The sequence below is a fragment of the Misgurnus anguillicaudatus genome, chromosome 6 (genome assembly GCF_027580225.2).
Source record: "Misgurnus anguillicaudatus chromosome 6, ASM2758022v2, whole genome shotgun sequence".
In the NCBI taxonomy this organism is placed as follows: Eukaryota; Metazoa; Chordata; class Actinopteri; order Cypriniformes; family Cobitidae; genus Misgurnus; species Misgurnus anguillicaudatus.
Window position 1 is genome coordinate 13,777,501 of NC_073342.2, and position 21,982 is coordinate 13,799,482.

A 21,982-nucleotide genomic window follows, 5' to 3' on the forward strand; every position below is an offset into this window, starting at 1 on the left:
ACATTACATTATTATATAGAAAGCATACAATCTTTCTTTAAATGTCTGTATTAAGAAGGTTAACAGGATCCATTCTAATTTGAAAAGTAGGGCTTATGTCAGAAGAAAGGCATTTTTGTCAATATTATACACACATACACACATAACTTAACTATTACACAATCACGAAACACGCACATAATTATCTCTCTTACCCAATGAAGAGACTCAAGAGAAGAATAAATTGGATTAAATTAATCAAATGGTTGTCTAATAAACTAGCACAAACAGAATTCGCAGAGTTATTACAAAAGGCCTATCTTCTATATCTTAGCACATTAGCTCTCTTTAGCAAATTATTCAATCAAAACCTTTCAATCAGTAAATACAGCAGCTTTTGGAACCAGACCTACCTGTAGAACAGTTTCTCATTCAAGTATCTACTTCAAACCTTGCACCTATTAGGATTCATACTAGGCACTAATGCACCATAGACCAAATAATGTATTCCAGGTTGAAGTTACGGTCTGAATGAAATGGAAAAAAGAAAAAAAAGGTTTTGGTATGCTTGCGAGTGATGGAGCACAGGGGCTAAGCGCCTCGCTGTTGTTCTAACTCTATAAAAAGCCAATGAAATCGTTCTTCGAGTCTAAATGATGCCAGCTGTGCTTTAATGGACCTGAATGGACACATCTCAGGTGCAGTGGGACACTGATGCTGCCCGCAGCTATACTTCTGCCTGCAGGACGCCTTTATCTTTTAGCCCATATAAAAACATCGGAGTAGATAATAATCGTATCGTGCCGTCAGGAGGCTAGCTTTAAAGTTAAACTCAATTTAATTTAATCATAATGTCGAGAAGCATGCATACAGTTTTGAACTGAAGAGGACATGCAGCAAACCTTTTTCGATGTAGGTGAAATATACAGTACAATATACACCAACCAGTCATTACATTTTTTCACATTATAGACTAATAGCGAACTCATTAAGACTATGGATTAACTCATATGTAACTAGATGAAATATATTGTAGCTAAAAGCACCAAAAATAAAACAAAACTCTTATTTATGTAATTGTATCAAAAAGTTTTATAAGGTCTCATCCTGATATAAATTTTAAAGCATAGTTAATATATTCTGGCCTCTTATTCACAACTTTTTTTTTCAAAATATAAGCCATCATCAGTGGTACACTGTCAGAAAATAAGGTACAAAAAACATGTACTGTACCTTTTTTGTCGCTGGTGTGGTACCGTCAACAGTTCCTTTTTGTACCTTTATGGGTAACACGTTGAAATGTTGTACCTTTTTGGATACAAAATTATACCCTAAGGACTTATTGTGTACCTTAACATTTTCTTCGCCAGCATTTTTAAAAAAGTTGCCAGCCAGCGCTAGCATTTTTTATGATTTTCACAAAAGTTAAATCCCCTCCAGAAAATGTTCTTCTTTAAATATATAAACATACAATATATCAAATGAAAGAACAGACCCTCTGCTTTCCAAAAAAAGTTTCATCCTACCTTTATTTGTTCTCTTTTTATCACCTCTTAAATATGGTTAGTTTTTCTTAAAAATACCAAATTTGATAAGGATTTTTGATAGAAATCAGATTCAGAGCAAAAATCAAAACATACACAGACTTCATACTGTTTGGCCTAAGGGGTTGCTTCCAGGTTTTATAAATTGGGTAACCTGGTGGACAATAGCGGAAATACGGATTGCCAGAAAAATTCGTCATTAGCAGGAAAGCGTTTCTCTTAAAGGAAAACTTTAAAAGGATTTTTACTATGTTTTTACCTCAATGTAGTTAGCTCTTCCACTATACAATATAGTTGTCGTTTTTTATCTGCTTAAAAAAAAATCGCCACGTTTTATTTTGTGTTATACTCATGTAACTACTTATGTAACTTTAAGTAAGAAAAACATGGAAGTGTTTGGTGGCTTCTAAATTCATCTTGGTTTGGATCCTAAGGAATGAATGGGGTTAGGCTAAATGCTAACACATTCACAACGCGCTGTACAAAGATTAAGTGCACGCATTGAAAAAAAAAGATAGGTATGTATTAATTTGTCTAATTTAAGGTAAGAACATAGTAAAATATTGAAAAATTGTGGTGTTTTCCTATAATTGATGAGTTAAAGGATTAGTCCATTTTCTTAATAAAAATCCAGATCATTTACTCACCACCATGTCGTCCAAAATGTTGATGTCTTTCTTTGTTCAGTCGAGAAGAAATTATGTTTTTTTGAGGATTTTTCTCATTTTAATGGACTTTAATGGACCTCAACATTTAACAGTTTTAATGCAGTTTCAAATTGCAAATTGCAGGACTCTAAACGATCCCAAACCAGACATAAGGGTCTTATCTAGCGAAACGATTGTCATTTTTGGTAAGAAAAATAAAAAATATGCACTTTTAAACCTTTAAACTTCTCGTCTATCTCTGGTCATGTGACGCGCCAGCGCGACCTCACGTAATACGTCATCACATCAAGAGGTCACGGAGGACATAAGCGAAACTACGCCCCAGTGTTTACAAGTGTGGAGAAAGAGGACCGTTCCTATGTTGTTGTATGTAGAATGATACTATTTAATGTCTTTGTGTCAGTTTATTGTTTAAATTGGTCCGCAAATGTGCGTCTCATATATGTAACACGTGACCTTTTCACGGCATTACGCAATTACGTGAGGTCGCGCTGGCTCGTCACACAGCCGGATGAAGAAGAGAAGTTTTTTTTCCTGTCAAAAATGACAATCGTTTCGCTAGATAAGACCCTTATGCCTCATTTGGGATCGTTTAGAGTCTTTTGAAACTGCAATTTTAAACTGTATTAAAACTGTTACGTGTTGGGATCCATTAAAGTTCATTAAAAAACATAATTTCTTCTTGACTGAACAAAGAAAGACATCAACATTTTGGATGACATGGTGGTGAGTAAATTATCTGGATTTTTTTGGAGTAATGGACTAATGGAAGAAAATGGACCAATCCTTTAACTCGTCAATGGCAAAAGTTAAGAAGCAATTTTTGTACCAGTTAAATTTTTGAGATACAAAACATTTAGCAGTTTTGTACCTTTTTCTGACAGTGTAGAGCATTGCATTAGTAACGCAAAAGGTCATGGGTTTGAACTCAAGAAAAATACTGATAAAAAGTATACCTATATCTATACACTCACTTTCCTTGACACTGTTGAGAATAACAGCTGTCATGAGAGCATGTGATGTCTTCTCGCTGCTTTCTGCTTTGTATCTCAAAAACAACTCTCTGAAGCCAGCCAAACAAGTCCACCAGAAAACGTGTATGAAATCTAAAACAGACTGCACCAAACAAGTTTTCCTGTGACTTTGAGGAGTGGGCAAACGGCAAGAAGTCAAGTCAACAACCGGTATGTTACTGCTTCAATATACAATCTCTATATGTAAACAAGCAAATTGTGGCATAAAACTTAAATTTTCCACAAAACAGCACCCGAAGGCTGCATAGCCCTGATGATTATTCGAACCATTTCTACACAAAACCATTTGTGAACGAAAACCGCATTAATGAACAATCAGTCCTTATTTTATTTCTCCTCTCTCTGAAATAACATATTAAATGTAGATTCTCCCTAGCGTCGTCATTAGCAACGCTCCCTCCCTTCATTTCACTCCTTCTCTGTCCTCTGACAGCAGGACAATTGAACCTGACCTCAGTTAAACAGGTGCTTTAGTACCAAAGGAACCAGGTGAGCAACAATCCGTCACCTTCTCGGCTGCAAGCTTTAACCTTTCAATTTAGCAGCAGAATTAATATGGCCAGTTCTGTGCCGCCTCGAACAGCTGCCTCGCAGGTGCAACCCAGAAAAGCGAGACGGACCGGACGCGCTCGGCACACACGCGCTCACCAACGCACTTGCAGTGCACAATATTGGTCCACACAGGTACACCGTAGGCATGCCCAGCTGCACGCCTGGTAACAATCACGGTGAAGTGTAACATCACGTCAGCCTGGCTTTGACTCAAGTTAGAGGCCGATTCAGGTCATTTTCTTGAGGTGAGGTCAGATATGAAAGGGTCAGGAGAGGTTTGGTCGTTGTTATTCAAGACTGGGGCGACTTTGCCACAGAACTGAGAGAATTTGATATTTCTAGATCTCAAGTCATGCATAATAAAAGCACTACTAAGAAAGGATGGGTCAGAATGGTTGACTAGTCATTTGTTGGACAAACAGGCCACTTGCCAACCATTTTGACTCATCTTTTCAGGACATTTCATGCATGATTATCTACTGATAGATTTTTTTGCTATATTAATTTTAAAACTCTCAAGATGTTAGCCTGCCAGCATTTCAAAGCTTACCATTACTGTAAGTACACTTAAGGAGACAATTTAATTAGACAATTTTAAAAAAGGCCACGGAGATTGAAGTCTTTAGCCACCTTTGTGTGACATCGCTAAAGATGATGTGAGATATTAACCCATTAAACGCATGAATGTTTTGCCAATCATTACATACAGTAACTACCCAGTCCCATGAGGTTTCGTGATATAGTCACGTAACTTTATGATTATTTTTTTCGTAATATTATCACGAATTTCCACGTTTTTTCGTGATCGTATAACGAATTCCTGTTTTCGTGTGTTTATCACGTATTGGGTTACTCAGCTGCTTTTTCCTATTTTCAAACCATTGTCGCTTCGGTTTAGGATTTGGTGCTTGCATTAGAATGTCACTTTATGTATTGGTTTATAATATTTTTTCGTATTTATTGTTTTATATGTCGCCTGGGGTTCGGGTTAGAGTTGGGTTTGGATAGGGATGTCATTTTATGTAAATCTAACCCTAAACCGAAGTGACAATGGTAAGAAAATAGGACAAAACAGTTGAGTAACCAATACGTAAAAATCACACGAAAACAGGAATTTGTTATACGATCATGAAAAAAACGTGATAATATCACGAAAAAAAAATAAAAAAATTGTGTGACTATATAACGAAATTTCGTGAGACTGGACCACCAAAGTAGCATGGGTATATATGTAGCATGTATTGTGTGGGTGAAAATTATCGAGGGTATGCACGTGACGTCACCTTCGGCGAAAGTGACTGTGGTTACGCCCACTGAGTGGCAAAAGACATTTTGCGTACAGTGTGAAATCAGCGAAAACACGGGGAAAACGCGTCTAAATGGGAAAAAGCTGTTGTGTGATAGACTGTACTAACAGATTTAACAAGAATTCGGAGCTATCGTTTTAGAGACTGCCAAAAGACACTGAAAGAAAAAGTAAATGGATCGTCCATGCCAACGTCCACTGACCACAGGTGGGTCGACAATTTGCTAGGGTCACTATCAAGTCCAACTAAATAAAATTTTTGCTGATAATAGTCATTTATACTGACATTTTCGCGGTTGCCGATAGAACAGCCAGCCATTTTGCTAAATGTTTGCCACTCAACAGGGCGAGCTCCGGCGTGATCACGTGGAAAAGTGATATCAATGCATACCCTTTATTGCCTTTCCTTAAAGGCGGAGTCCACGATGTTTGAAAGCCAATGTTGATATTTGAAATCACCTAAACAAACACGCCCCTACCCCAATAGAATCTGGACCTTCTGTTGATAGACACGCCCCACACATACGCAACCCGGCAAGGATGTCGGTTAGTAGACACGCTCCTTACAAAAAAAAGACACGCTCCTTACTGCTGATTGGCTATAAGTGTGTTTTGGTAGTCGGCCCGTCTCCTTTTCCAAAGCGTTTTTCAAACATCGTGGACTCCGCCTTTAATGCCAAAAGTCAAAAAATTGTGTAAATATCCTACTGTAAATATATTGATAATTTCTCAAATACAGTGCAACAGTTTTTCCTGTACATATGACAATAAAGCTATTTAATCTTGAATCTACCACCTGTATTTTTTTAGTGTAGTTGTTTAGACCCCCCCCCCCAATAAGTCATTTTTTAAATCAGTACTGTAGGTTCTAAACGTCCCTACTTCCCGAGATCTGAGGGCATCTGTTGCATCAAAATTGCCTCTTTATGATGTCGCACAGCTAATTCCAGAAGAGTGATGGGACGAGGCAGAGCGCTGACTGATCGTAGCATCGACTAGAGAAATGTGCTGTGCAAATCGCGTACCTTTTGAGAAAAAAACACACACACCAGTGCACACTTCAAAGCATTGGGGTCAAAAAGAAGGAGGCTGATGAAAGGTCAATGTGTGTGTGAATGGGACCGAAATGAACCAAAAATGCTACATGGATGTGTGTGGTACAGATTTTAGATGATAACTTAAGGTCAGTGACTCAGTTCACACCAAAATTGCTTTGTTATGTTTCATTTCATACCTGTATGATTTTAGCAAGATCAGAATGATTCATAAACAAACTGTTCATTAATTTGGTTCTTTCAATGAACCAGTTGATCAGGCTTAATGATTTGTTCATCAGACTGATCTGACATCAGTGCATCAGCTGACTCAATGATCCTGAAAGGGAACATTATCAGAGGATAATGGGTTACATTTCAATCTGTTTCTTGCACAGAGCTATCACGTGACTTAAAGGGATAGTTCACCCAAAAATGAAAATTCTGCCAACACTTTCTCACTCGCATGTTGTATCAAACCTGTATTAATTTTTTTCTGATGAACTTCAATTATGAGCCTCATTCACTTCCATAGTAGGAGGAAATAATACTATGAAAGTGAATGGGGCTCATGAACGGTTTGGTTACAAACATTTCTCAAAATATCTTCCTTTGCGTTTATCAAAACAAACACATTAATACAGGTTTGTAACAAAATGAGAGTGAGTAAATTATTAAATAACTTTAATTTTTGGATAAACTATAACTTTAATATAATAGTTTATCAATATTATTTTGGGGGGACTTTGAATGACTCCGTCTTTATCATTCTTAGGCTTTTAATTATATGGGTAAATAATTTTAGTTTGAACTATTCCTCTAACTTCACCCCCAAGCACAAGTCTTGAAGCACACCATAATCCATCTGTGTACGTTTCTAATAGACAAAAAACTGGATTTTTAAGAGGGGCTTCTCAACTAGATGCGAAATGATTGTTTAAAAGCTATGGGATGTGTTATTACGTTATACGTTGTCATTTAGCGTCTGTGAAGCAAGGTCGACTGGTCCATTACTCACAACGTTGCTCTGAATACAAAACAAAAGAACATTTGCCGATGGATGAATTCAGACATCGAAAAAATACTTGCTTTTAGAAAAAACAAAGACAAAAACATCAATTCAATGTCATCTTCGCCGCCTCTCTGGACCATGAATCAATACACACTACCTACATAAGCTCCCGCACGTGGCCTTGTAGTTTCACTCCCGGGAAAGAAATCTCTTTGCCGTGACATGGAAAATTTAGACAATGCGGAGTGAGGTGACACATGGAGCACCATTTAATCTGCCTTTCACACCGAAGCAAATACCCACGAGAGAATTTATACCCCAGGACAGTTAAAAAATTGACAGGCGGGATGCATTATTGATAGAAGTCTCCAGCAGTTTAAGCAATGAATACTAATTCACGCCCAAGCTGGGTTTTGCACAAGCTAATGTCCCTTGTTTCAAAGTGTTTTATTAGGGAAAGAGCAAGGGTGCGAATCCGAAAAGCTTGGGAATTACGAGTAGTTCTGTATTGTAAACATACAGGTAGTGCATCTATAAAGCGTACAAGAAAACCAGACGTGGATTAAATACTATTTGGAAAATATCCGTGATTAATTCCCGTTCGAGCCCATGGTGGCTCACTTTGTAGAAAGCGCCCAAGAGACTCATGGGATATTACCATTGTCACAACAAGCCCTGAGCAGCACACATTTCCAGACATCCATCAGTACACCCCATAAATACTACAGATATGAAACCCAGATTTCCGTTCGCCGCAGAGCTTGAAAAACAATGTCGTTCATCAATTACGAGACATTACGACATAACCATTTTAATAAATCTCAAAAATCTCGCCCGAGGCAATTCCACAAATCATCCGCAATGCGAGCCTCGATCTTAATATAGGACAATAAATGTATTGACATCCACGTTTTATGGCCGAAGTAAAAAACTCGTCTGTTTTTCCGATAAATGCCGATCTGGACGGTTGACGCAGGCTGAGCGAGAGAAAAGTTTGGAAGATGTACAATGAGTGAGAAACGGTGCGTCTCTGCAAAAACATGAATCACTCTGCATCATTCACAGACAAACAAATGTCATCGCTTCACCCAATCCGGCAGCTTCATCATGCTAAAGCTCCTGACAGCCAAGGAACATAAAATGAGAGGCCCAATCCGTTTTCCCAAGGCAACATCACTCTATCATTCCTCTACTTTCTTTCCATTCAGTGCCTGAAAGAGACGGAAGATAAAAAAATCCCGTTCACCTTAGGGAATAGCTGCATCATGATGGGAATGCAAAGAGGGAATTCTCTGCAGTTTAAATATCCAAGAAAAGCCTGCTGTACACATGTGACCTCCGTATATGACGGCACTGCGAATGCAATCCTATGAGCTTCAGATCGGGCTTTCGGCCAACAGGAAGTTCTTCTAAAGGGTGACGTGGAGTGGGCGAGCATGCACTGACTGCTTCAAATGGAGAAAATGGAGATCATAGGTATAATTCACACAAGCTCATCTTTAATTTCACTCAGCTTTGAAAAAAACTGAAATTGCTCTGTTGTACTCGACCTTGTGCAGAACCGGCGCTACACAAATCTTGTGAATGAGACAGGATAGCTAGAAATGTCATTGATTTAAAAAATCTCATCATAACAAGAACATAAGGAACAAAAATGGTTTAAAAAAGAAAGAAAGAGAGAGAGAGATCTCTTTGAAAAGGTTCAATGCAATCACTCAGGCGTTTTAATCAGACTAGTAGTATGTTAATACATACTACAGTCATCCATTCTCTAAAGTTATATGACCTTCTGCTTTAAAGGTTATTCTGGTTAACACCTTGGATTGCACAACCTGATGCCTGTAACCACATTTATATTTCCTTTGCATTAAAACACCCAAATGCCGAATCAAATTATAAGTCATTAGCTATTTAACAATATTTATATATTTCTCTATCAATATCTCACTGACTTGCTTTATATATGATAATAAAGCCAAGTGCAAACCGCCGGTACCCGTGTTACAAGCACAGATAATCATTTACCTCACGTAGAGAGGACAGGTAATCGTGATGGGCAGCCATGACCTCGGAATATGCGGCATGGCTAATCCAGGCACATTTTGTGCAGGTTGTCTCTTAATATGGGTTTCTGCTGATTGTCAAAGAATTGCCAGATGTTCCAGGCCTCCCAGAGTGCAATTAATACACAGTAAAATATGGTTTTAATAAGTGTTTCCAATAAAATAATACTTTTCCAACAAAGGCTAGTTCACACCGACAAATGACAAATTAATTTTAAATCCAACCACTAAATTATAATGATGACGGTGTTTGTTGGTGTTTATCAGATCTGTGCGGAAAAAGCCTTGTTAAGTAAATAAAAGATCAGATGAGAAATGTGCGTGAGACAGTACAAAGTTGGTTTTGGATGTGATTTCAGCACCACAGCAGTGGACAGCTCCCGGGAGAAGGCCAGACTCCTTAAATTCTTCACTAAATCCTATGAGCTGATCATTAAGTCCCATAGAAACCCTTTAAATGTCTTATTAAACAATGATAAAGACCGAACGAGAGAATGTACGGCCAACAAGAGCAAACGACCATCAATCAGCTATCCAATTCACTATTAATTTACCATTTATTAAACTTCAACCTCTCAAATATAAAAAACATGCAATGTTGTATATTAATTATATACACTAAGCAACAGTTTAACAGCGCGTAAGCAACATTTTTAATGTAACGCAGAAAGGTATCGAACCCATCACACAGTATAAGCAAAAGAAGCAACAGCCTGCATCTCTGCCTCCAGTGTTCAACCCAGTCATACTGAACGAGCCTGATCACCATCCAAATATCTGTGCGTTTTCACTCATACGTAATTAATTGCGTTAAATACGACAATCACAAAAAACGCGACTACACGTCGGATGTGGCACAACTATGGTTTGGAGGCACGCATTCATTAATGAATGAATGGATGAACGAATAAGTGAATGAGTCGAGCGCAAAGATGGAACACTGTGCGATTGTCAATAGCGCACACATTTATCACACGCGCGCATGCATGGGTGCATGCATGCATACGACCCAACAGACACACGAGAGTGCGCGAGAGGGATTAGAAATTATAAGAAAAAACATAGTCGGAAAGGAACAGCTACTTTGGTTAGCAAACAAATTTAGTAAACGACTATTCCAAACGTATACAATTGGTTACAATGTTATTCAAATACTTTCATAAAAAATAAAAGATGTGACAAGATGTTTTATTGATGGATTTATGAAAACGTAAGGATCTGAGCAATATGCCTTAAAATGGTTTAGAATCAAATTGAAATGATTCTGATGTGATGCATTAGGTGGCAAAAGGACATCTAAGTGGCCAGTGAGATACGAAGAAACGACGGATGACTTACTTTTCTCCAGGCGTAACGTTTACGCAGCTTAAATCGCAGGCAAAATCACGGAGAGCTCCGATCTGTTCCCTTCCAAACGGGAACCGCGACGAAAATCCATCCGCGTTTCTGGCACGATGCGATAGAAATGTTCTTCAGCGTGTAGTTCGGGCTATCCAAGCAGAAAGCGCACGAAAGCGACACGATCCTTCAGCAGTTTCGCATTGACAATCTTCTATGAGAAGAAATTCGACCACATAAATCCATTCGGTCTTTCTATCAATACCATTATAGACGCGGCGATCAAACGCGCGCACGCAAGTGCATGTGGACTAAAGCAGATATTCAGATGCAACCTCTCTGTGCACCGTCCAAATCCAAGTCTTTTCCTGCTGATAAATCAAAATTCATTCGTTGTTTTTCCGGTCTGATGAGTCATTCTTGACGCGTAAAAACAAAATTTCGGTTTTCAGATTCAGCTAATGCTCCCGAAAGCATCTAGCAGGGTCTTATCCCTGAGACTAACCATTCCCCGCATCTCCCTTCCAATCTTTAGTAGAGCATCGGTAGAGAGGGATGCTGCTCTTATTCCACAGCCAGGGTTTAAAACGGAACTTTTCTCAACCTTTTCTTCCCACTTAACGCGTCCGATCTGATTAGATTTCTTCTCACAGCCCAGTGCGTATTTCAAGACGCTTATTTCCTATAAATGTGATTATGTCCTCCGGAATGCATTGAGAGAGAAAACCTCAATAATAAATTTCCGGCGTTTCCAAATCCAAGAGCATCTTATAAAAAATGGAAAGAGACAAAATCCTCGAAGTTCCTCGTTGAGAAAAGTAAAAATGCGCTTTGTGGAGTGAGTCAAATCATTTCATTTACGGAAAAAAAATACCAGTTATTATTAGACAGAACCACAAAATCAAACCGCCGTAGCTCCTTTTCCAGACGCGCATAAACTTGGTTGTCAGTGAAGAGGTATTCATCAAATGCTACATCTGCTGGATATTCTCGTCCCCTACCTCTTCAGAGACAAACTCCGACGAAAGCAATCCACCGGTAGGACACGATACGAAAATCCAAACGAACGATGGTGCGCGTCGAGCCTTATTACAGTGCGCAACGCAGCGCGCAATAAGTAGAGCGCAGCTACAAGTGAGTCAGGAGCGTCTGGAGAGGTGGGAATGCGTCGATATGGTCTCCAAGAACTGCACTGAATGAAGTTGAAATATCTGGCGTGGTACCCGGACGCATCCACAGACGCGCGTCAGCACAGCGCAGCAGGGTCTCCACCTCTCCACAGCTGCTGTGCGCTCTCGGTCAATCACACAGTGGTGACACCAAGCATCTTGTATTGATAATGCAACGCTCAGCCCAAACTCTCAGTATTTCAATCTAACTGTACTCACCAGAGTCGTTTGGATGCGCAGTCAATGCTCCGATAATCTTTTGCCATCTTAAAAACGACTGGTCGAGCGTAATAACCTTGAACGATATAGATTATATTATTATGAGGGAGTGCGCATGTGGAATGGTATGGAAACGGACTGTTTGACGCACACATGTGCGTGCACGATCGTCTAGCCTACTATAGGCACAATGTGTGCGTGCTTGATGCCCTGCAACTTCCTGTCTCACGCAGAAGGGACGCGACTGCCACCTACCGACTTTCCCATCCTCATGTCTAGACATTGTACTCGCCCTTACGACCACCAGAGCTTTTAAGAACCGCGGGCGCACGAGGACATAAAAACAACCATCTTATTTTCAAACGTTAGAGGCTGACCACATACACGCGCCTTTGGAGATGAAATATATTTGTTCACAGGGACTACAATAGAGAGACAGGCATGCCAAAACAAGCATCACAAATCTCAAAAAAGCCAATGATTCTGAAACAGTTCACAGAATACTCCAAAAATATTTTGTAACTTTAAAACAACGAGATAGAACAGATAATAAATAAGCAATAAATGCTCTTAAAGAAATGGGGAGTATTTTTAAATAAAGATTTAATATATTCTCACCAAGTGTTCACAGAGAACATAGTTTGGCTGTTTTGTTAAATTAGGGATAATGCTGACTGGACAGATTTTTTTATCCAAAGTACTTACATTTATCAGTGTGTTCCCTTTCATTTTTCGCATTGAAGATGAGACAGGCTGACTAAACTGTCATTCATTAAAAAAAGACAAACAAATCTTGTTTGTGCTAAATTTCGAGAACTGTTTTCTCATTCCTTTGGCGTAATGTGCTTGTCAGCACCTCGTCATTTATCCGTCCACGCGCCTGTCCACCTGTCCATCGAACGCGGCCAAATCGGCTAAATATGGGCGCAGATCAGCTCCTCTTCTCATGCTGTCAGATTGAGTCATTCTAATTGTTTGACATTAAAGGGCAGGTGTGTTTCTTTGACTGACAGATCCACTATTTTTCGCAGTCTATTCACACGAACGCACGGCTGAACGCTCTTGTAAAGCATGCAAGCACGCGCCCACGTGCCCCTTAAATTGTAGGGCCCTCACAATAATGACCTTAAAGGGGACATATCATGAAAATCTGACTTTTTCTATGTTTAAGGGCTATAATTGGGTCCCCGGTGTTTCTATTAACCTAGAAAATGTGTGAAAGATCAACTCAGTTAATTTTTTTGGTAAACCAATCTGCAAGCATGTGGAAAGTATGTCATTGATATTTGGCTCCCCTTGTGATGTCAGTAGGGAATAATAGCACTATCCAACCAGGCCACTGGCTTTAAGTACAGAGATCAGCTCATTTGCATTTTAAAGGACACACCCCAAAACAGCACATTTTGCTCACACCTGCAAAGTGTCAATTTTAACATGCTATAATAAATTTATATATGATATTTTGAGCTAGAACTTCACATACGTGGGAACACCAAAAATTTTAAAAAGTTTCATGAAATGTCCCCTCATTTAGCCTCTTTTAAACGTACCTCTGTGCAAACCCAAATTTAAAAATATTACCTGACAGCTTCTGCGGGATGACTTATATGCCTAAACCATTACGATGGTTTGTTATGAAAGCCTTATCTAAAGGTCCAGATTTACAGCTTTCATTTTACCGCCCTCCAATGATTCTCCTGCGACAACTACATTTCACTTAGAATGTTATTTGCTCTGTGGGAACCATCTGAATGACCATAACATCTATCTTAATGCAACCATTCATTTCTCCACAGGGACACCGGAGGAAGAGGTGATTGACAGTAACATTTCTATAGCAGAGTGCTTTCCATTTTCAACCAAAATAGGCGCATAGAAGCTGATTGAATTAAATTAAAGCATGCAGTTACTGTATGCTGGATCTGTCTACTGAGAGTGCTACAGTATAGGAAATGCTTATCCTTTATGTAGTTGCTTGTGTATTTAACAAATGTGAACAAGACCTAGGTTATAATAGCATACAATTTTAGCAACAACATAAGAAGATAGTTTACCCCCCAAAAAAGAGAGAAATCTTTTATACTCACACTTATTTGGGAAAGATGATAGACATCAATGAAGAGACTGAACGCCTCAGTCTCCATTCACTTACATTGTATAAAAATAATAGTGATTGGGAATAGAGGTAGTCAAAGTTGCTTTAAGGTCAATCTGATGTGATGTGTTATCCAGCTACATCATATTCTGAAGGTCTGTACAAAATCACACATAAAACAAGACGTTTTAACTTTAAGATGTATATACGTAGTTCTAAGCTTTATTTAGTGCATTAGGTTGTTGAAGTGGTTGATATCTGGTCTTCAAATGTAATTCGGTTTTCTCCTTCAGGGCACGCCTTCAATGACTTTGCCAGGCATAAATCATAATACTGAAGTTAAAGGATAAAGTATTAGAAATAGTAGGGGTGTGCTGGGCAAAAACTAACGTGGGGTTAGTTGTAACACGGACTGTTTACATTGTTGCACAAGGTTGAGCGTTTAGTTTTTCCGGTATTTTTTCACACTGGCAAGAAACGGTCTCTCGCAAATTATTGGAAATGTATATTGTTTTTCCAGAGAGTTATTGATGAACGAGTGTTTTGGTGGCATGTAAGTATTTTTCATCATGTTTTTTGGTTTCTAAGTTGGGTGTGTATGATACCAAATCCAATGTTATGTCATATTAATCAGTGTCTTGTTGAATAAAATAGCATCGTTTTGAAATATGTCCTCAGCTCAACTTTTTTGGGGGCTTGAAAATATTTTGATCCAGCGGGGTTAATTGTAACGCTGTGTTATTACTAACCCCTCAGCACTTACGATATGAAAACAGCTAACGTTAGCGTAATTCTTGCTGTTGTTTTAAATAGGCTACACATGAATGATTGCTGGCTGCCAACAAAATAAATGTTCCTGTCTTATTAAAAATCGTGAGTCAAATTATGTTTGTTCATATCTTTATATTGATTGAATAAGGTCACGTCAAAGATTGAAATTATAATGAAATGAATGGCTAAGGAATTTAATGCTTATTATCTCCGAATTAGATTTTTGAAACTGTAGTATGGTTAAAAAAAAAGTTTTGTCATAATTGTGCAGCTTTTTGTCACTTATTTAGACATTTGTATCCATTTATAATTGAACTATTGTTAGAAAAGGGCTGGATGAATGAATACAGTGTGGATACCTGTCTATTATAGACAGAAATATAAACAATATCCACTTCAAGTATATAAACAAAATAGTATTGAAATATTTGCATGCAAACTTAATTTTTAGCAAGTGTTAAAACTAACCCCCTGCCTGTTACATTTAACCCCACCTATGGGGTAAGTTGTAAAGTTTGCACTTCTGTCACGTTTGGTGTAATTGTCCAAGAATGGTTAGTAATAAAAACAAACTTCAAATGTTCATTTGTAGCAGAGATATGTGTGTTGCTTGTTTAAAAATAGAATTAATCAAACTCAAATATTTTTTGAATGATTGAGCCAAAACCAAAAAGTGATAGGTTGTGCCCCGCTCTCCCCTACTAGTAAGCTATGTCCCAATTTGAAGGCTGCGACCTCTTAAGGCTGCATTCTAAAGCCCGGGTACACTGCACAATTTTTGGCTGTCCCAGATGAAAAATTGCCATTGTGAAACAATCGTCAAAGTTTTTGTGAGAGTGGCTCTTAATCGGTGGTCTTATGTTGTACAGTGAGAGAGGTTCAAAGACCGCCATTTTCCCAGTCTTGCGACTAAAGATAGAAGCCTATGATAGTTTTCTGACAGTACCATAAATTCAGCATGATCAACGCACAGTGTGTTTGCGGCTACGACCTCGTACTGGTATTTTTTTACCACTAGCACATGCTGATGACGTTGTGCTAACGTGTGTCGCAGCCGTCACAGCCTACGATTTACGTCTTTATCGTACAGTCTACATGCTTGTCGTACCCAAGTTTAAACAATCCATGTCGCACATTGTGATAAGGTAATGATCTTATAGGATGGCAAAATTGTGCAGTGTATCCCGGGCTTAAGACAGATTGCATGACAGCAACGCAACTGAAGGTCAGTAAGGCTGTCCCAATTCGAAGGCTGCTTAAAATGCAACCTCAGAATGTGCCCTTCTTTCTCTGGGATGTGAAGGATAGAACCATTGGATCCTTTACAGCCTAGACTATCCCGAGATTCATTGCGCGCCTGTAATGGCTGAACATAACGGCTGGATCATAGACGTAGTGTCTGTGACGTCACCTATTGGTTTCTGAAGACCGTTTTTGAAGCTTAAAGTAGGTGTTGCCTGCCGTCACCATCTTGGCCACGCGTCATCGCGCATCACTCTCAGATATCCGCAAATGGGTAAAAAGGCGGGAGGTGGGTGAAGCTGAGGTGTCTGGTTGCTGAAACCACCAGCTCGATTCTAGTGACGGCAGTGGCTGTTCACGCCTCACTCAAGTGGCCACGCCCTTAATTATGCCGAACTTTAAAGCTTAATATCATTTAAACGGAGGAGTTACAAAAAATTCACCCCCCTCATGAAGTTGTGATGAAGGGCAAATTTAGCTATACAGACCAAAAACCAGGCTGTAAACATATTATTTTCTACTGTAAAGTTGGCCATTTTAACATGGAGGTCTATAGGAATTGACTCCCTTTTGGAGCCTGCCTCTAGCGGCCAGTCTATGAATTGCAGTTTAAGTCACTTCTGTATTGGCTTCATCAGAGAGATCGGAAGGTTGCCCCTCGGACAGGGATTAGACTATCCCTAGACTAAAATAAATGTAAGAGCTGTCCAAACTGAAAACAACTTAAATACATCAGTGCCCTTAGTTTTGCTTCAAAATGCACACAAGTAATGTTTTTAATAAGGCACGTTTGTTAAAACTAGTTATATTTCCTGTTTAAACTAAGGCCTACTCCTGGCGAAAGCTAATCCCTGTCCAGGAAACCACCATTTAAAGTGTGTATTTAGCAGGCAAGAAACTTTAATCTACATCAACGTGTCATATTTTCTTAAATAAAATGTATATTTTTCTGGTTCCATAATTATTTTAATTAGTCAAAACCGTCTTTGCTGTGTCTTGTTGACAAGCGCGGTGGGCGCGTATAGCATGTGATGCAAATGATGGTTCTCTAAAGGCTCAGTTCTCTTTATGGACTTCGGAGGCTACGACTTTCAAACGCCAAATGCTTGTCTTCAAGTGTTCGAAGTGAAGTCTTCGAATTGGGACACAGCTGTATATTTCTAAACCACATTCAAACAGCAAAGCTAAAAAACATTATTCTTAACAAAAACTTTTCATTGTTGGGTTCAGACGTGTGAAGAACAAGCCTCAAACTAAAACAATACGAGACCTACTGCAATGCCGCCTACAAACCCCCTTCTGTTTGTGCTGGCTACCGTTGCCATGTCCTTCAGGAAAAGACCAAAGAGTTCGGTCGACTCTCAGCGTGAGAAAATAAATCTTCTTCGCCCTTCAGTCCTCGTGTCCTCTGCATCTTCTGGGACTTTCCAACTCGGGGGGTCAAACATCACAGCACACGGTCACTATAGATGTGTACCACATCGAGCAAAGGGCAGAAGGTCAATATCAAAGGCCCTGCAGGAACCCTATTGTTAGGACAAAGTCATTCTCTCACGGATGAAACATCTGGATGTGATTTAAACACGTCAGATTAATCTATACACCCAGACCAGAAACAGAAAGCAAGATGTGATCAAACCGGATTTATGGAGGAGCCGGTGAGGTTTTTCGGTTCTGGGATGAAACACAACTCTGATAAGCTAAATTAAATGTGAGAGAGGTGAGATAAAGCTACGTCTATGGTGCATGCATCAAGTCGGATATATTTCCTTGTGTCGTTGTTTTTCTTAAAGGTTGTATGACAACATCAAATCTATTGGCAGGGTTATTGGAAGGTTCACAAGAAATATTATCTCACAGCGCCTCCGCAGTCAGCCATCGAATACAAATGCAACCTTCAACACTTGCTCCGGGCTTTGCACATGTGTTCCCATAAGAATAAAAAAAAAATCACAGATGAGATATCACAGTTGTTTCATCTAGACAGGAATGAGATTACATGGAGAGCAAATGCAAACGTTTGCTTAAGTATCGTGACACAGATCTCACATAGCCTACTATGTGTCTGCACTAGTTTCAAAAGAGATTTGAAGAGTTTGGTTCCAAAACGAGATCACGCAGTTTTTTATAATTTGGTCAAAACATGTTTATTATTATGTTTTTATATTTTTATTGTGTTTTATTGTGCTACCTAGCTGTATTTTTTGTTATGAAGTCTTAAATCAAAACAAACCAACTGCAGTTTCATTTATATTAATTGGAACGCATAAACCGAAAAAAAGTGTTTTTTTTGCTTCATTTACCAAATTTGACCATGTTTAAATTTAATTCCCCCCCAAGATCACTGTAGAAAATATGTTGGGTTTTTTTGGTTAATATTTGTTAATAATTGTTATTAAAGGTCTAATGTAGTTTTTTAGCGGCATCTAGCAGTAAGATTGCGAATTGCAACCAACGGCTCAGTCCACAGCTCACCCCCCTTAATTTCAAAACGCAAAGAGAAACTACGGTAACTCCCACAGGACAAACATGTCATCATCTGAGACAACGTAGTGACGAAACACCCTCAATAGATCAGTTTGTCAGTTTAGGGCTAATGTAGAAACATGACAGCGACTTTCATGTAAGGAGACCCGCGGTGTAGTAAATAAAAACGCCTCATTCTAATGATGCGTTCAGACCAGCCACGATAGAGGCATCAAGCGCGAGTGATTTCAATGTTAAGTCAATGTGAAGACGCGTTGACGCGCTTCTGGAGGTCTCGCAGCACGAATGCGGCATTAAGCGCGGCGCGGTAGACGCGATTCTGCCTCATTCACGCGTCTAGTTCGCATGAATGGCGCGAATTTAGCGTTGCAGCGGCAAACGCGAGAGTTGAAAATTTTTGAATTTTGGCGGAAAAACGCGCCGCTTTAACCAATCAGGAGCTTGCTCTAGTAGTGACGTGATTACAGAAAGCACGTGGAGTCGCAGAAGCCCATCCCATGACGCAAATTTCGCGTGAATGTCTCGATGACTAGAATTTCACACGGGAATGAAGCGAGTAAACTCAAAATGTTCAAGTGGCAAACTAGACGCGGTAGACGTGATCTGACGCCTAAAACACGGCTGGTGTGAACCCATGGTAAGGTAGGGGTCTCCAACCTTTTTATGAGCAAGGGCTACCACAATAAATTAAATAATCTGGAGGGCTACTTTTAGTCTCCTCAAAACGTTTTTTGTTTTACTTGTTGAGGCTATTAATAGAATGTGCTTTTGTGGGCAACTCACAGACTCCGTGCGGGCAACCTTGTGCCTGCAGGCACCATGTTGGAGACCACTGTTCTAAGGTAATAAAAACAATACAGTTAATTATGTAATGTCTTTATACACCACTGAAAATAAGGTTATGTATATTTTATTGCATTTCTGTCAAGAGATCCTTCTAAAAGTCCCAAAGTGCGCCTTTAAATAAACACTTACACTGAACTGTTTGTTTGATTCATAGCTGTATGTAAAACAGCTTACTGACACTTACAAATCTCTCCAAAGGGTGCGACTCACAAAAGCAGATGTCACAGATCATTATTTAACCATTTCTCTAATTATGATGAGACTTTTAGCACATGTGTGATTTTGGGTTTGGCAATGGGAAATGGGAAAACTCCAAAAAAAAAAAAAAAGGCTCAGTGGCATTCCTGATATTTGCACCAATTCAGCAAATTTCACAGATTTGTTAATTAGATGCATCAATGTGTTTGGCGTCCTGTTTAATCTCTACTTTGATCCAGTTTAATCTCTCATCGTACCCATTATCCAGGGCTCTTCTGGCCCAAAGAGTCTGCGATCAAAGAGCACACTCCAGATTTTTACCAAGGACTGACTGTGGGCTTCATTTCTCTATTTTGGACCACCATCTGGGTATGTTTGAACAGTCAGCAGACTCTGCCTCTTATCTTATAAGTTCTAAATATGTATCTAAATATACAAGTGAAATCAAACCAACAATGGCGGCCTACAGGACTGCGTTTGTGCTGCTCAAGATACTGAGTTTAGTAAAGCTTCTCTAACAAAGTTAACTGCTTTTTATACTACGGGTCGGTTGAATGCTTGAATCTGATTGGCTGATAAACGTTCTGAGGTGTGCAATTTTTTTCTGGGAAACGCACTGTGAATATAGTTCCAGGCAGCTCTCTTGACCACATTACAGTTCCATATCACTTCGCATATTTAACTGTAATAACGGACTAACAAAAACAACATGACAGACGATTTTTCGAGGCAATAACAGCACTGTTTAGAGACGCACAGAGGTAGCCTTGTTCACACAATCTCTCTCTCTCTCTCTCTCTCTCTCTCTCTCTCTCTCTCTCCACTATAAGCGGAATAATTGACTCCGGGTCATTGAATTATTGAAAATAATGTGTCACCACCTCGGGTGTGCATTATTTTTCTAATAATTCAACGGCCCGTCGTCAATTATTCCTTACGTAATGCATGGTCACTTGTAGTGATAAAACTACATCATTGTCCATCCAAATACAACCGCTTTATGCTTTAAAATATTTATCGCTTTGTTGACAATGCAATGTATGATGATGCGTAGTCTTTCTTTACGAGGTATCATCGCCATCTATTGGCTTGGCAAGCATAATACAGCGACTTCAGTTGCTTTTTGCGAATCTCTGTAATCATGGATTTTTTTGACAATGCTGTCGTGTATATGTGAAATGTTTTTCGTTGTTGTGTAAATGTAGCCATAGTCTGGAGGCACTTGTGTCGGAGATATCAACAGAAAGCTCCACCTCGATTTGTTCTCACACTCCAAATCTCACAAATATAACATTTTATCAGAAAATGCATTGTGAGATTTCATCTAACAGCAACTTACAAAGCAATAATGCTATTAAACTGCCACAGCAATTCGGCACTAGAGAACAGTGCACCCATAAACAATCTTTGTTTACTGTACTCACCCCCATATTGCTCACAACCCGCTGTTGCTTTTGCGGTTGGTTTGAACAATGTCCATTTTTTTTAAGATCCCTCTTTCTTTTCCAAAAAGGCACAATACGGGCAGTGATGTGGTTTTGGACAGAAATATGGCACTTTTCACTTGGATAGTACGACCCGGTATGTTCAGTCCAGCTAACTTTTTTTTTTTTTTTGGGGGGGGGGGGGCGTTCCAATGTGTACAATACCGATTACTCAATACTTTTTTTAGTACCACCTTGGTTGAGGTTTTAAGTGAGCTGTACTGATACTAAAGCGTGACGTGTAAAACTGCAGATCACTGATTGGTCAGAGAGAATCCTCACTACCAGTGTCATTGCTAAATGCAGATTAGCTTACCCATGTGATGTCATCATGCTTTGATGTACAAGTTCCCAAACTCCCTTTTAGCGTGAAAAACATCCACATGCAGAGAATCAACCTCATTTCTCCCGTGTTGGTTGTTTGTTTGTATCGCATGTTTTCGATGATGTCTTAACAGTAGAAGCGCCGCTGTAACAATAAGTCTACAATCTCATCCATTCTAAAGCAGCACTAAACTCCAATGGAAAAGCAAACTAAGTAAAGCGAGTTGAGCCGGGCCGTACTATGCAAAAGTGCCAAAAGTGAGTAAAAGTTACACTCTAAAAATGCTGGGTTGTTTTAACTCATGCTTGGGTAAAATACAGACAAACCCAAACTCAGGTTTAAATCAACCTAGATGCCCAAATATCCATTGTTGACCCAACAATAGGTTGAAACAATCCAGCGCTTGTTTAAGATTGCATACAATAGCGTTTGTGAAGAACAGATCAGTATAAAACGCATTAGTCAGCGAAAGCCCTTCCTCCTGAAACTCGTAAATCTTTTCAGCGATAGCGTTCAACTTCAAAAACGCAGTCGAACATGCAAAACAAATTCGTTGTATATGCCCATATGGAAAAGACTCCGAACTTAAGCACAAATCTGATGATGGAGGGCTCTG

The 21,982-nt window shown here is 39.3% G+C and overlaps 1 protein-coding gene across 5 annotated transcripts in view; it reads right to left on the minus strand.

Annotated features, from left to right (window-relative positions):
• The window catches only part of lrrc4ca (leucine rich repeat containing 4C, genome duplicate a), a 174,088-nt gene that overhangs the window by 76,023 nt on the left and 76,083 nt on the right, over positions 1-21,982 (minus strand). Inside the window, exon 1 of one of the 5 annotated variants that reach the window (XM_055191646.2) lies at positions 10,531-12,131. The exons of 2 other annotated variants lie outside the window; for them this stretch is intronic. The gene's annotated coding sequence lies outside the window, so the exon portion shown is untranslated. Of the gene's footprint in view, positions 1-10,530; positions 12,132-21,982 lie in introns of those variants that run through there. 2 more of the 5 variants (XM_055191644.2, XM_055191642.2) reach the window with 2 other exon arrangements.